This window comes from Triticum aestivum, chromosome 6B (genome assembly GCF_018294505.1).
Source record: "Triticum aestivum cultivar Chinese Spring chromosome 6B, IWGSC CS RefSeq v2.1, whole genome shotgun sequence".
NCBI classification, from domain to species: Eukaryota; Viridiplantae; Streptophyta; class Magnoliopsida; order Poales; family Poaceae; genus Triticum; species Triticum aestivum.
Window position 1 is genome coordinate 34,878,625 of NC_057810.1, and position 10,556 is coordinate 34,889,180.

A 10,556-nucleotide genomic window follows, 5' to 3' on the forward strand; every position below is an offset into this window, starting at 1 on the left:
AGTACTTGACCGCCAGTAGACTACCCCGTGGTTTGGAGCTTATACGTCATACTCCCTGGTCTCTTCGTGAGCTTACTAGAGATCACCCAAATCTCATAGACTGCGACGTTTACAGTCAGAGCTCACATAGGTGTGCTCTTTCAAGACTGCTCTGTAGGACAACATCCTTGCTAATTATAGCCAATAGAACCACATAAAGGCATGTTGCCAACCTGCCTTATAGATCCGAGCCTTACAACTATTGAGAGTTTTGCATCTTCACTTGGAGACGACCATTAATTATTGGTCTCCTCAGTTAACCAATAGCTTGTTCTTCCCAGATCCTAATTCACGGGATCTCCGATCATAAAGGTTGGGCTACTACTATGGTGTAACATCTATGGGTCTCATACCCATCTCCCTCGATGCAATATCTATCACATTTCGTGATAGTCCCTTTGTAAAGGAATCTGCCAGGTTTTTGTCTGTTTCAATATACGTAGTTATTACTCCAGAGTTTCTCAACTTCCTGACAGACTTTAAACGTCTCTTCATGTGTCTTGATGACTTCGCATTATCTTTAGAATTGTTCACTTTAGCGTAACTGTTTGGTTGTCGCAATTCATAAGAATAGCCGGTACGGGTTTTTCAACCACAGGCAAGTCCATCAAGAGCTCACGCAGCCACTCTGCCTCAACAGTAGCTGTGTCCAAAGCAGTTAGTTCTGCTTCCATAGTTGACCTCGTCAATATGGTTTGCTTGCAAGACCTCCTTGACACTGCGCCACCTCCATGAGTAAATATATACCCACTTGTTGCGTAGAGTACATCAACATCGGAGATCCAATTTGAATCACTATATCCTTCTAGCACAACAGGATGCCCTGAATAAGTAATTCCTGTTGGGGAACATAGTAATTTCAAATTTCCTATGTACACGCAAGATCATGGTGATGCATAGCAATGAGAGGGGAGAGTGTTGTCCACGTACCCTCGTAGACCGAAAGCGGAAGCGTTAGAACAACGCGGTTGATGTAGTCGTACGTCTTCACGGCCCGACCGATCAAGCACCGAAACTACGGCAACTCTGAGTCTAGCACACGTTCAACTCGGTGACGTCCCTTGAACTACGATCCAGCTGAGTGTCGAGGGAGAGTTCTGTCAGCACGACGGCGTGGTGACGATCTTGATGTTCTACCGTCGCAGGGCTTCGCCTAAGCACCGCTACAATATTATCGAGGATGACTATGGTGGAGGGGGCACCGCACACGGCTAAGAGATCGAATGGATCAATTGTTGTTGTTCCTAGAGGTGCCCCCTGCTCGCGTATATAAAGGATCAAGGGGGAGGGGGCGGCCGTCCAGGAGGAGGCGCGCCAGGCAGGAGTCCTACTCCCACCGGGAGTAGGACTCCCTCCTTTCCTAGTCCAAGTAGGAGAGGGGAAGGAAGGGGAGGAGAAGGAGAAGGAAGGAGAGGGAGGAAAAGGAGGAAAGGGAGGCCGGCCCCCTAGTTCAAATTCGGTTTGGGCTAGGGGCAGCGCGCCCTGCCTCCTCTCTTCCACCACTTGGCCCATGAAGCCCATTACTTCTTCCTCGTATTCCCGTAACTCCCCGGTACCCCGAAAAATATCCGAATCACTCGGAACCTTTCCGAAGTCCGAATATAGTCGTCCAATATATCGATCTTTATGTCTCGACCATTTCGAGACTCCTTGTCATGTCCCCGATCTCATCCGGGACTCCGAACTCCTTTGGTATATCAAAACTTATAAACTCATAATATAACTGTCATCGAAACCTTAGGCGTGCGGACCCTACGGGTTCGAGAACTATGTAGACATGAACGAGACACGTTTACGATCAATAACCAATAGCGGAACCTGGATGCTCATATTGGCTCCTACATATTCTATGAAGATCTTTATCGGTCAAACCGCATAACAACATACATTGTTCCCTTTGTCATCGGTATGTTACTTGCCCGAGATTCGATCGTCGGTTTCTCAATACCTAGTTCAATCTCGTTACCGGCAAGTCTCTTTACTCGTTATGTAATTCATCATCCCGCAACTAACTCATTAGTCACATTGCTTGCAAGGCTTATAGTGATGTGCATTACCGAGAGGGCCCAGAGATACCTCTCCGACAATCGGAGTGACAAATTGATACGTCTCCAACGTATCTATAATTTTTGATTGCTGCATGCTACTTTATCTACTGTTTTAGGCAATATTGGGCTTTATTATCCACTTTTATATTATTTTTGGGACTAACCTATTAACCGGAGGCCCAGCCCAGATTTGTTGTTTTATGCCTATTTTAGAGTTTCGAGGAAAAGGAATATCAGACGGAGTCAAAACGGAACGAAATCAACTGGAGAAGTTAGTTTTGGAAGGAAACCAACCTGATGGACCTGGAGTGCACGTCAGGGGAGTCCCGGGCTGCCCACGAGGGTGGGGGGCGCGCCCCCCTAGGGCGAGCCCCCTACCTCGTGAGCACCCCGGAGGTCCACCGACATACCCCCTACACCCATATATACCTACGTACCCTAAAACTTCCAGAACAGAAGATAGATCGGGAGTTCCGCCGCCGCAAGCCTCTGTAGCCACCAAAAACCAATCGGGACCCTATTCCGGCAACCTGCCGGAGGGGGATCCCATCACCAGTGGCCATCTTCATCATCCTGGCGCTATCCATGACGAGGAGGGAGTAGTTCACCCTCGGGGCTGAGCTGAGGGTATGTACCAGTAGCTATTTGTTTGATCTCTCTCTCGTGTTCTCTCTCGTGTTCCCTCTATGGCATGATCTTGATGTATCCCGAGCTTTGCTATTGTAGTTGGATATTATGATGTTTCTCCCCCCTCTACTCTCTTGTGATGAATTGAGTTTCCCCTTTGAAGTTATCTTATCGGATTGAGTCTTTTATGAGAACACTTGATGTATGTCTTGCCGTGATTATCTGTGGTGACAATGGGATATCATGTGCCACTTGATGTATGTTTTGGTGATCAACTTGCGGGTTTTGTGACATTGGGAACCTATGTATAGGGGTTGGCACACGTTCTTGACTCTCCGGTAGTAGCTTTGGGGCACTCTTTGAAGTACTTTTATGTTGGTTGGATGAATCTGAGATTGTGTGATGCATATCGTATAATCATGCCCACAGATACTTGAGGTGACAATGGAGTATCTAGGTGACATTAGGGTTTTGGTTGATTTGTGTCTTAAGGTGTTATTCTAGTACAAACTCTTTTATAGATCGATCCGAAAGAATAACTTTGAGGTGGTTTCGTACCCTACCATAATCTCTACGTTTGTTCTCCGCTATTAGTGGCTTTGGAGTGACTCTTTGTTGCATTTTGAGGGCTTGTTATATGATCTATCTATGTTATTATTATTGAGAGAACATGCACTAGTGAAAGTATGAACCCTAGGCCTTGTTTCCTATCATTGCAATACCGTTTACGCTCACTTTTACCACTTGTTACCTTGCTGTTTTTATTATTTCAGATTACAAAAACCTTTATCTACTATCTATTTTGCACTTGTATCACCATCTCTTCGCCGAACTAGTGCACCTATACAATTTACCATTGTATTGGGTGTGTTGGGGACACAAGAGACTCTTTGTTATTTGGTTGCAAGGTTGTTTGAGAGAGATCATCTTCATCCTACGCCTCCTACGGATTGATAAACCTTAGGTCATCCACTTGAGGGAAATTTGCTACTATCCTACAAACCTGTGCACTTGCAGGCCCAACAACGTCTACAAGAAGAAGGTTGTGTAGTAGACATCATGCAGTTTCTGGCGCCGTTGCCGGGGAGGTTAGTGCTTGAAGGTATATCTTTAGATCTTGCAATCGAATATTTTTTTCTTGCTTTAGCACTAGTTTATTTTATAAAAGAAAACTACAAAAAAATGGAATTGAGTTTGTCTCATACGCTTCATCTTTTTAATATCTTTCGTGAGTATGACAGAAAGGATAATTGTGCTCAAGTGCTAGAAGAAGAAATCTCTAAATTGTTTGGCACTAAATATTTGAATGATGAGCATGATTGCAATGTTGTTAGTACGAATTCTTTGAATATCCATGATGCTAATGATGATTGTACTAGTTATGATGAAAATGTCTCCTATAAACGTGTCAATTTTTGTGGAGTGCATTGGGTTTGTAAGTACACACCTAATAGGGAAGATAGATATTGCAAGAGGCATAAGTACTTACAAACCAAATTGTTGCAAGAAGGGCTAGATGAATGTGCTGAAAGATTCAATATTTTTCGTGCCCCTTGTGAACTTTGCAATGAACATGGTCATTTAAAGCTCCAATGCTATTTGTTTCATGATCAAGTCGTGTCTAAATATTGTGATAATTTGATTACTCTTGAGCATTATAAAGAGCCTAGCCTTCTTTTGGGGTATGAAGAAATGAAACGTATAACTGAGGGTATTCCAAAATTTAATCTTGATAGATTTCTTGATTTTGATCTAGAGAAGATTTATGTGTACTGTGCGGTGAATTGTATTGAAAATCCTTATATTGCGAATTACCTAAGGAAAAGAAAGCAAATAGAAGAGGATGAGAATACTAATGAAAGGGAAAAGACTTCCCAATATCCTCCTATTATTTCTTATGATGAATCAGGTAGTGAGGAGGAGCTTTCTATTCAACCAATCTCGTCAATAAGGAGCTCAAAGAGGAAGATTGAACCCACACATAATGTGAAGAAGAAAAAGAAAAGAAGGAGCAACAAAGGTAGAAAGGTATCCCTCTCAAATGATGTTGCTCCTACTACTCATTGTGATGATGATAATTGCTATACTATTGGTGCTATCAATATTTTTAATGATGAGAGTGATTATGCTTATGATATGAAAAGGCCCAAGCTTGGGGAAGCTATGTTTGATGAGAATGACATATTTGAGAATATATTTGCTTAGATTAATGTTTGTCCCAAGCTTGGGGATGCTATGTTTAATGAAGATGATATTTTTAGCAACCCAAGTTTTGATATGCAAAGTTGTTATGATGATAGCATGCCTCCTACCTATGATGATTATATTGATGAAAGTGGGTTCGGAAGAGTGTCAACTTTAGGAAGTAGTGATCCCACTATTTTGGAGGATGTTGAATTTTATTGTGATGAATATGAAAGTGGATTTGGAAGAGTGTCAACTTTATTTAGTGATTCCACTATCTTGGGAGAGGTTTCAATCGATTATGATGAGAACGAAGTTGCTACTTATGATGATTATTGTGATGAAACTTATGCTATAAAAAGTAGTGATGATTATATTAACAAATCTTGTCATGATTATGATTACCCTTTTTCTGAACATTACTCTTTTAATGTCGAAACAATTTTTAGTGTTCAAGTCTCTTATGATACTCCTACTATTCCGAATGAGAAGAATTTTGCTTATGTGGAGAGTATTAAAAATTCTATGCTTGTAGATCATGAAAAGAATTCTTTAGGTGCTGGTTATATTGTTGAATTCATTCATGATGCTACTGAAAATTATTATGAGGGAGGAATATATGCTTGTAGGAATTGCAATAATATCAAGTTTCCTCCCTATGTGCTTAAATTCTTGAAGCTATGCTTGTGTTATCTTCCTATGCTAGTTGATTATTGTTCCCATAAGTTGTTTGCTCACAAAATCCCTATGCATAGGAAGTGGGTTAGACTTAAATGTGCTAGTCATATTCTTCATGATGCTCCCGTTATGTTTCAATTCTTATCTTGTATGTGAGCATCATTGTCATCATCATGCCTAGCTAAAAGGCATTAAAGAAAAGCGCTTGTTGGGAGACAAACCAATATTTATCCTTACTGTTTTTGTGTGTCCACATGATTATGCTACTGTAGTAATCATGTTTTATAGCTCTTGTTTCAAAAAGTGCCAAGTAGAACCTTTGGGAAGGCTTGGGTGAAGTTTATGTGATCTTGCTGTGAAAAACAGAAACTTTAGCGCTCACGAGATTAGCTGCCATTTTTTACTGGAAAATGATTTTAGGTTAATTATTTTTTCAGATGATTAATAGACAAATTTCTCAGTTCCAGCAATTTATTTCATAATTTTTGGGGTTCGAAAAGTATACGTTTGATACAGATTACTACAGACTGTTCTGTTTTTGACAGATTCTGTTTTCTATGTGTTGTTTGCTTATTTTGATGCATCTATGAGTAGTATCGGAGGGTATGAACCATAGATAAGTTGGAGTACAGTAGATATTACACCAATATGAATTTAGAATGATTTCATTACAGTACCTAAGTGGTGGTTTTATTTTCTTATACTAACGGATCTTACGAGTTTTGTTTTGAGTTTTATGTGGTTGAAGTTTTCAAGTTTTGGGTAAAGATTCGATGGACTATGGAATAAGGAGTGACAAGAGCCTAAGCTTGGGGATTCCCAAGGCACCCCAAGGTAATATTCAAGGACAACCAAGCAACTAAGCTTGGGGATGCCCCGGATGGCATCCCCTCTTTCGTCTTCGTTCATCGGTAACTTTACTTGGAGCTATATTTTTATTCACCACATGATATGTGTTTTGCTTGGAGCGTCAATTTTCTTTTGTTACTTTTTGCTTGTTGTTTGAATAAAGTATCAAGATCTGAAATTATTAAATGGGAGAGTCTTCACGTAGTTGCATAATTATTCGACTACTCATTGATCTTCACTTATATCTTTTGGAGTAGTTTGTTGTTTGCTCTAGTGCTTCACTTATATCTTTTAGAGCACAATGGTGGTTTTATTTTGAAGAAATATATGATCTCTCATGCTTCACTTAGATTATTTTGAGAGTCTTTAATAGCATGGTAATTTGCTTAATATTAATATACTTGGTATTCAAGATATGTGAAACTTTCTTTTGAGTGCTTTGAATACTAAGATAAGTTTGATGCTTGATAATTGTTTTGAGATATGGAGGTGATAATATCAAAGTCATGCTAGTTGAGTAATTGTGAATTTGATAAATGCTTGTGTTAAAGTTTGCAAGTCCCGTGGCATGCACGTATGGTTAAAGTTGTGTAACAAATTTGAAACATGAAGTGTACCTGGCTTGTGCATCCTTATGAGTGGCGGTCGAGGACGAGCGATGGTCTTTTCCTACCAATCTATCCCCCTAGGAGCATGCGCGTAGTACTTGATTTTTGATGACTTCTAGATTTTTGCAATAAGTATATGAGTTCTTTTGACTAATGTTGAGTCCATGGATTATACGCACTCTCACCTTTCCGCCTTTGCTAGCCTCTTCGGTACCGTGCATTGCCCTTTCTCACCTTGAGAGTTGGTGCAAACTTCGCTAGTGCATCCAAACCCCGTGATATGATACTCTCTATCACACATAAACCTCCTTATATCTTCCTCAAAACAGCCACCATACCTACCTATTTATGGCATTTCCATAGCCATTTCGAGATATATTGCCATGCAACTTCCACCATCATATTCATGACATACATTACTTTTGTCATATTGCCATTGCATGATCATGTAGTTGACATCGTATTTGTGGCAAAGCCACCATGCATTATTTTTCATACATGTCACTCTTGATTCATTGCACCATCCTGGTACACCGCCGGAGGCATTCATATAGAGTCATATCTTGTTCTAGTTTCGAGTTGTAATCCTTATGGTTGTAATCAATAGAAGTGTGATGATCATCATTATTAGAGCATTGCCCAATCAAAAAAATAGAAAGGCAAAAAAAAAGAAAGGCCCAAAAAAAAGAAAATAAATAAAAAGGGCAATGCTACTATCTCTTTCCCACACTTGTGCTTCAAAGTAGCACCTTGTTCTTCATGTAGTGAGTCTCATATATTGTGCTTCAAAGTAGCACCTTGTTCTTCATGTAGTGAGTCTCATAAGTTGTCTTTTTATACTAGTGGGAATCTTTCATTATAGAACTTGGCTTGTATATTCCTACGATGGGCTTCCTCAAATGCCCTAGGTCTTCATGAGCAAGCGAGCTGGATGCACACCCACTAGTTTTCTTTTGTTAAGCATTCATAGCTCTAGTGCATCCGTTGCATGGCAATCCCTACTACTCATGTTGACATCAATTAATGGGCATCTCCATAGCCCATTGATTATCCTCGTCAATGTGAGACTTCCTCCTGTTTTGTCTTCTCCACACAATCCCCATCATCATATTCTATTCCACCCATAGTGCTATATCCATGGCTCACGCTCATGTATTGCGTGAAGGTTGAAAAAGTTTGAGATTATTTAAGTATGAAACAATTGCTTGGCTTGTCATCGGGGGTATAGAAGTTGGGAACATCTTTGTGTGACGAAAATGAAGCATAGCCTAACTATATGATTTTGTAGGGATGAACTTTCTTTTGCCATGCTATTTTGAGAAGACATGATTGCTTTGTTAGTATGCTTGAAGTATTATTATTTTTATGTCAATATGAACTTTTGTCTTGAATCTTATGGATCTGAATATTCATGCCACAATTAAGAAGATTTACATTGAAATTATGCCAAAGTATCACTCCGCATCAAAAATTCTTTTTTATCATTTACCTACTCGAGGACGAGCAGGAATTAAGCTTGGGGATGCTTGATACGTCTCCAACGTATCTATAATTTTTTATTGCTCCATGCTACTTTATCTACTGTTTTAGGCAATATTGGGCTTTATTATCCACTTTTATATTATTTTTGGGACTAACCTATTAACCGGAGGCCCAGCCCAGATTTGTTGTTTTATGCCTATTTTAGTGTTTCGAGGAAAAGGAATATCAAACGGAGTCAAAATGGAACGAAATCAACTGGAGAAGTTAGTTTTGGAAGGAAAGCAACCTGATGGACTTGGAGTGCATGTCAGGGGAGTCCCGGGCTGCCCACAAGGGTGGGAGCGCCCCCCCCCCTAGGGCGCGCCCCCTACCCCGTGAGCACCCCGGAGGTCCACCGACGTACCCCCTGCACCCATATATACCTACGTACCCTAAAACTTCCAGAACAGAAGATAGATTGGGAGTTCCGCCGCCGCAAGCCTCTGTAGCCACCAAAAACCAATCGGGACCCTGTTCCGGCACCCTGCCGGAGGGGGATCCCATCACCGGTGGCCATCTTCATCATCCCGGCGCTATCCATGACGAGGAGTGAGTAGTTCACCCTCGGGGCAGAGGGTATGTACTAGTAGCTGTGTGTATGATCTCTCTCTCGTGTTCTCTCTCGTGTTTCCTCTATGGCACGATCTTGATGTATCCCGAGCTTTGCTATTGTAGTTGGATCTTATGATGTTTCTCCCCCCTCTACTCTCTTGTGATGAATTGAGTTTCCCCTTTGAAGTTATCTTATCGGATTGAGTCTTTTATGAGAACACTTGATGTATGTATTGCCGTGATTATCTGTGGCGACAATGGGATATCATGTGCCACTTGATGTATATTTTGGTGATCAACTTGCGGGTTTCGTGACATTGGGAACCTATGCATAGGGGTTGGCACACGTTCTTGACTCTCCGGTAGTAGCTTTGGGGTACTCTTTGAAGTACTTTTATGTTGGTTGGATGAATCTGAGATTGTGTGATGCATATCGTATAATCATGCCCACGGATACTTGAGGTGACAATGGAGTATCCACGTGAAATTAGGGTTTTGGTTGGTTTGTGTCTTAAGGTGTTATTCTAGTACGAACTCTTTTATAGATCGATCCGAAAGAATAACTTTGAGGTGGTTTTGTACCCTACCATAATCTCTATGTTTGTTCTCCGCTATTAGTGGCTTTGGAGTGACTCTTTGTTGCATTTTGAGGGCTTGTTATATGATCTATCTATGTTATTATTGTTGAGAGAACTTGCACTAGTGAAAGTATGAACCCTAGGCCTTGTTTCCTATCATTGCAATACCGTTTACGCTCACTTTTACCACTTGTTACCTTGCTGTTTTTATTATTTCAGATTACAAAAACCTTTATCTACTATCTATTTTGCACTTGTATCACCATCTCTTCGCCGAACTAGTGCACCTATACAATTTACCATTGTATTGGGTGTGTTGGGGACACAAGAGACTCTTTGTTATTTGGTTGCAGGGTTGTTTGAGAGAGACCATCTTCATCCTACGCCTCCTACGGATTGATAAACCTTAGGTCATCCACTTGAGGGAAATTTGCTACTGTCCTACAAACCTGTGCACTTGTAGGCCCAACAACATCTACAAGAAGAAGGTTGTGTAGTAGACATCGCAAATCCTAATCTCAAAATACGCCAACCCAACATGTACCTTCGGAGACACCTGTAGAGCTCCTTTATAATCACCCAGTTACGTTGTGGACGTTTGGTAGCACACAAAGTGTTCCTCCGGTAAATGGGAGTTGCATAATCTCATAGTTATAGGAACATGTATAAGTCATGAAGAAAGCAATAGCAACATACTAAACGATCAAGTACTAAGCTAACGGAATGGGTCAAGTCAATCACATCATTCTCCTAATGATGTGATCCCGTTAATCAAATGACAACTCATGTCTATGGTTAGGAAACTTAACCATCTTTGATTCACGAGCTAGTCAAGTAGAGGCATACTAGTGACACTATGTTTGTCTATGTAT